At 40.3% G+C, this 6,304-nt stretch overlaps 1 long non-coding RNA gene across 3 annotated transcripts; it reads right to left on the bottom strand.

The window, feature by feature from the left end:
* Positions 1–228: 228 nt before the first annotated feature.
* On the bottom strand, positions 229–4,881 carry LOC148026704 (uncharacterized). 3 transcript variants are annotated; one of them, XR_015692876.1, is made up of 4 exons: positions 4,609–4,881; positions 2,380–2,974; positions 1,956–1,983; positions 229–1,867 (listed from the first exon to the last, which is right to left on the bottom strand). It is a non-coding gene; the product is annotated as an uncharacterized LOC148026704 (long non-coding RNA). The 3 variants fall into 3 exon arrangements; XR_015692878.1 differs by lacking the exons at positions 1,956–1,983; positions 2,380–2,974 and adding an exon at positions 2,042–2,170; XR_015692877.1 differs by lacking the exons at positions 229–1,867; positions 1,956–1,983 and having other exon boundaries at positions 2,627–2,974; positions 4,740–4,880.
* Positions 4,882–6,304: the final 1,423 nt, after the last annotated feature.

Raw genomic sequence — 6,304 nt, forward strand, 5'->3', positions numbered from 1 at the left:
ACATAAAGTATCAAAATAAGCAATGAGCCATCACGGGCTGTCTTAGTGTAAAGACACGGATCCATAGCGCTCCTACTATAGCCCCGTGACAGCATAAAGGCATCAAACTTATGATACCACTCCCTAGGTGCCTGCTTCAAGCCATAAAGACTTTTCTTCAACTTGCACACTAGGTGCTCCCTGCCAGATTTTGCAAAGCCCTTACGCTGCTCCATGTAAATCTCATCATACAAATCCCCATGCAAGAATGCGGTCTTAACATCCATCTAATACATGTCCAAGTCAAGCTGCGCGACTAAGGCCAAAACCAAGCGTAGGGTGGTCATCTTGACCACAAGAGAAAAGATTTCATCAAAGTCAACTCTATGCTCCTACTTAAAACCCTTAGCAACAAGTCTTGCCTTATAAGCCAACTTGGGGTGCCCAGGGGTACTTTTCAGCTTGTACATCCATTTGTATAGCAAAAGTCTTGTTGCCATTAGGCAATGCAACCAAATCCCAAGTCACATTATTATGCAGGGAGTCCATCTCAGACTACATAGCCCTCTCCCAGGAGTGACTATCACCCCTGCGCATAGCCTCATCATAGGTAAGAGGTTCTCATGCATCTGTAACCAAGACATAATGCATCGAGAGCTCAAATCGATCAGGTAGACGTCTAGCTCTAGTAGACCGTCTCACTACAAGCTCTGCTGCATGTCTAGCATCCTGTCCAACACCTTGGCCATGTGTACCAACTGTTGTTGCAGGCTCTTCAACTAGCTGTGCAGGAGCACATGGCTCCTCTTGGAATATAACCCCGCGCATCTCTATCACCTTCTTAGGCTGCCTATGCATCTTGTCTTCATGGAAGACTACATCATAGCTGCGGATAACTTTCCACGCCTGCGGATCCCAGAGGCAGTAACCCATCTCGCCTACATCTCCATAACCAAGGAAAATGCATTTGACACTCTTAGGATCCAACTTAGTCCGCTTGTCCTTGGGCACATAGCAAAATGCCTCACATCCAAAGACACATAGATGTGCATAAAACGGAGGTTTCCCAGTTCATACCTCCTCTACAACCTGAAAATCCAAACCACTGGAAGGTGATCTATTGATGACATGAACATTTGTACTAACTACCTCAACCCAAAAGCACTATGATAGGCCTGCATGGCTAACCATACTGCGTACACGCTCCTAGATGGTTCTATTTATCCGCTCAGCTAAACCATTCTGGGATGGGATATAGGGTACGGTCAACTGACGCTTAATACCCCTCTCATCACATAGCTACTCAAAGGCACATGACATATTCTCCCCCATTGTCAGTCCTAAGGCATTTCAGTCTATGCCCAGTTTGGTTCTCAACTAATGCAAGCCATCTTTGAAGCACAACTAAGACATCTAACTTAAGCTTAATGGGGTAAGCCGAGACTTTACGTGAAAAATCGTCAATGAACGTCACAAAATACTTTGCACCACCCATAGACTAATAGGGAATGGACCCACAGACATCCGAATGTACCAATACCAGGGGCTCACTCATGCGTGTCCTACCAAACTTCTTATGCGCATTCCTAGTCTGTTTGTCATTAAGACAATGCTCACATGAATCAAAACATGCATAGTCAAGGGACGATAAGTACTGCAAACCAAAAAGTATTTTCATTCCCTTCAAGGACATATGGCCCAAAACGGGCATGCCAAAGAGATACATGTGGGATAGAATTGACTGACAAAACATGATCAACAAATGACCCATCAACTACAAGAGGATAGAGGCTGTCAGCCTTAGCATCTCTAGCAAGTACAAGTCAATGTGTGATCTTCCAGGTAGAATCCCCAAATGAAATATGAAATCCAGCATCATCAAGCTACCCTGCAGACATAAGACTGCGTGTAAGCACAGATACATGATATATATCTTGTAACAAAAAAGTACTGTCAGTAGAGAACTGCAGCCGTACATCCCCAATGCCAACAATAGCAAGTAACCTGTCATCACCCAAGCAAATTGAACCAAAAACAGTGTGGTAAAAATGGAACCACTCACAGCATGGTGTAACATGAAATGAAGCACCAAAATCCAAAAGCCAGCACTGCGCATATATAGAGTGAATCTCGGTCAATGGCATAGTATCACAAGAACTAGCTGTAAGTATGTACTCCCCATTGGAGTCATCTGCATGACATTTATCTTCTCGATTTTCACACTGGATTTCACAGGTATAATGCTGCAATCAAAAGACTTTTCCTGTATTTTATCTTTTTCATTTTCTTTACACTTCTCATTACGCAACTTATGACACTGTGGGTGTATATGACTCTTCTTACCGCAATGATAATATATCACATTAGCATTTCTTCCACGAGACTTGTTGCACGACTTACCACGCGACTTAGACCTAGACTTCTGCGAGTCTCTACTACAGCCATTCCCACAGTCATTCTTTCCATTACCATCTCTCTCTCTAACAATCAAAGCATGCGACATACGAGAGACATCCAGGTTCTTACAATTAATTTCTTCCTGCAAAAGAATACTCTCTACATCAGGCAAGTTCAAAATAGTAGCAGGAGCACATAAGACAGTATAGAATACATCCCATGACTCACTCAGAGTCCCAAGCAAAAACAATGGAGTAACCTCATCATTAAAGGTAATGCCCTACGAAGTCAAGTTTTTGAGAATAGCATGAAATTGGCTCAAATGAACAGACATTGTCATATTCTCCTTCATGTGCAGGTCCATAAGTTGCTTCGGCCAATACATCTAACTTGCTGGACTTTTTTTGTCATAGAGGTTCTTAATTTTATCCCAAAGTTGCCAAGCACTCTGTGCTTCCTCAACCACATTGTAATGCACATGTTCAGTGAGAGACAAGATGAGGGTGGACTTGCATAACTCATCAAGCTCATCCAATTCGTCATCAATCATAGTTTCAGGCTGCTCGCCATGCATCCTTAGTGGCTTTATCTGCGATTTCTGTACCAATACCTGCCAAATTTAGCTCTTCCAATAGGCATAATTCGTACCATTAAGCTTAGTAATGTTGAAGATAGCACTATCAATGGAAAAAGATGCCATACTGTAGTCTAAATGGTGCAGACAGTTCAAAACTACTTGTTATTTTCTATTGTAAATAACCAAAATATCACCAAAACCAAGGCAAAATGACCACGAATTGATAGCTAATGATGCTGTCCACCAAGTACCATAAAAAATACAGAAAATCAGAATAATTCAACATGAAACTTCCACTCAATCCATGCATAACTACTTGCTGTAATAAATTACAGCCAGGTACAATGAGAGCAAACTGTAGGCAAAATAAATGCACCAAGTCAACCACTAACTGTCAAAGCATAACTAGCATTAAGCGAACATAAAGCAATATATAATAATCATACGAACATCCAACAAACATCCAAGCATGTCAAATGAATCCATCAATAAACCAACACACCCCCTGTGTATTAGGGCAAAATGTATACAACACTGGCAAGACCTGATACAAAGAGGTGTATGCTCAAGAATTACAAAGCCCAAATCAACCTAAGTACATCTGTGAGAACCATCGCATATCAACCATGCAACATCCAAGTATTCATTTATTGCATGAAAATTAATTAACTTGCCCTAGCTACATTGCCTTTGTGTTTCCATGAGAACTCTAGTTCTTGTATGCTCTCCAATGCTAGTGCTTTTTATTTTTTCTTTTAGTTGTGCTGCAATTTCCTACTCAACAAGTAGCCCATCAATCTCTGCATTTGATTTATTAGTGATTGCACCTTTGGTTTTAATCTACCTTTCATATTTTTACCTTGCATTTGGACTTCAAAGCAACTCACAAATAAAAGAGCTCTAGATGATACAATCTCATGGGGATATAGAAAGCATACCTCTGGCGTAGGCAATAACCTCATGTATCTACCTAGGAAGTATTATCAACACCTGTATTGGGGTTTGGGATGTTTGGATCAGCTAACATAGATGGCTTGATCAATCAATGTCCCCCATGTATGTACAGATGATTGGGACTAAGGTGAAATCTCTTGGGTCTCGCTCATGAAGTAATCTCTAAGCTATCTTTATGTGAAACCTTGGTGTGTTAGAGTTGTTATACTCCTGAGGAGCAAATCTTAAAACGACCATACCTCCAAAAGAAATGAATACATATGTCTTAAGAGTTGTTATACTCTTGAGGAGCAAATCTTAAAACGATCATTCCTCCAAAAGGAATGAATATATGCCTATATACCTACGCCTTCACCATTTGAAGCCTATGTCCCTACATCCATCCCAAAATCCATGGATGATGATGTCATACCACTTGAGCTTGAACCCATCAAGTGTGACTTTACCATTTGAATTTTGAAGCCATGAGCGTCAAGGCAATCCTAAAAACTCTCGATGCTCGTCACTGGCATGCTGCCATGAAAAATAAAATCTAAAATCACACCTGGTCGCTTCGCTTGTGCCCTACCCATCCTATCGAGTTTAAACGCATCCTCCGATGGAAACTCCACCCCAGTGACTGTGGCTCTGTTGATTGAAGGCGCTTACGAGTATCAAGGATGACACGCGCTACATCCATGCCGAGAGACTGTTTTCCATACCTCTCCCCCTCCTCCTAGCCATGTGATTGCCTTCCCTTCTCGTGCGATTCCCCGGGTTAATGCTTTCAGTTCAATGTCATGTGAGTGTAAGGCAAGAGAAGAAGAGAGGGATCGATATTTCTTATGCTCACACTTCCATTCGACTTTGCCTTTGTCTTCACGCCTCTGCCTTCATACAAGCCCGGTACTTGCCATGGAAGAAGTAAAGAAGACAAGGTGTACGACAGAGGTGGGGAATGTGCAGATGTTTATAAAAGGTTTGAAAGTGCACGCGTCTTCGTGAGGGCTTCCATGAGGTGCTATGACTTATCTTTAATAGTGCATTAATCGAATAAATAAATAAATAAATAAATAAATATATATATATAGAGAGAGAGAGAGAGAGAGAGAGAGAGAAAAGCAAATGGCAAGTTTTATTAATGGCCTATTGCATGTTCTAAACAATTTAGAACTTTGTATGGCAAGTTCTATTAATGCCAGGTGTAATATGTTAATGGCATAGGTGTAATATGTTAATGGCATATTACATGTGCTAAACTATTTGGCCTTAGGACTTTTTATTTTTTATTCCTTGAAAAGAAAAAGAGAGGCGGGTTGGGTAACATTATGCCTATGATACATAGGATTAGTTCTAAGTTTTTGAAATCGGTCAATTATAAGATAAGTAGTATACATACTAGGCACTCCACACCTAGTTTCTTACGATGCTATGTACTGGTATTCTCAAAGAACCAGTATTCTTTGATGCTTCGCATCGAAATTCAAAAGCATGTTTCAAATGGCAAGAGGGTCCATAAATGCTTGAGTCACAAAGAGACCGATTGTGAGAGATCCTAAGGCTTTTTTGTGAGCTAAGGATTTCTTTGTATTCTCCTAGTGCTTCACATAGGTGTTAGACCAATACTTCACATTTTGATCCCATGCTTTGAACACCTTTTATGTATCTCTTCAATTTTTATACTCCCTCTCTCTCTCTCTCTCTCTCTCTCTCTCTCTCTCTCTCTTTGGCATTTCAAGGGTTAGGGAGTCATGACTTGAGTTTCGGTGGCACAAGGGAGAGGGCATCAAAACTTAAGGAGATTAGTCTTTTTAGGTAGGAAGTTAATCTTGGTGCAAAGTCACACGCACACACGCACATAATATATATAAATATATATGCCACATATTATAAATATATTAATAATTATGACAATGTGTATTATATATAATATATATAATATTTATATTACATTAAATTTATTAAATATGCACATATGTACATTAACATATATATGTATCTATAAATGTGTGTGTGTGTGTGTACATATATACATACTCTCTCTCTCACACACATTCAGCGAGCAGGAGCATGCACCACGTGTGTTTGCTGTGTGCGAAAGTCTTGGGGGTTGTGATGGTAGTGTGGCGAGCGGAAGTAGGTGCCACATGGCAACATGGTGGGACAACACAAGGGGAGCTCCACACGTGCCATGCCTTGCCCCGCCCCAACCTCCTCTTAATATTATAAAGATGACACATAGAATTGGTTTTAAGTTTCTCAAATTGGTCAATTATAAGATTATATAAGATAATGATAGCATTGGCTTTAGGTTCATAAATTTGTTGAATTATAAGATAGTATAGATGTAGATTATTTGGCATCAAAATTATGCATCTTCGTGGTATATAAACTCACATATGTGACAAATACATATGA

The sequence above is a fragment of the Lygodium microphyllum genome, chromosome 13 (genome assembly GCF_053477565.2).
Source record: "Lygodium microphyllum isolate KBCC chromosome 13, Lygodium_microphyllum_v1.1.10, whole genome shotgun sequence".
Lineage (NCBI taxonomy): Eukaryota > Viridiplantae > Streptophyta > Polypodiopsida > Schizaeales > Lygodiaceae > Lygodium > Lygodium microphyllum.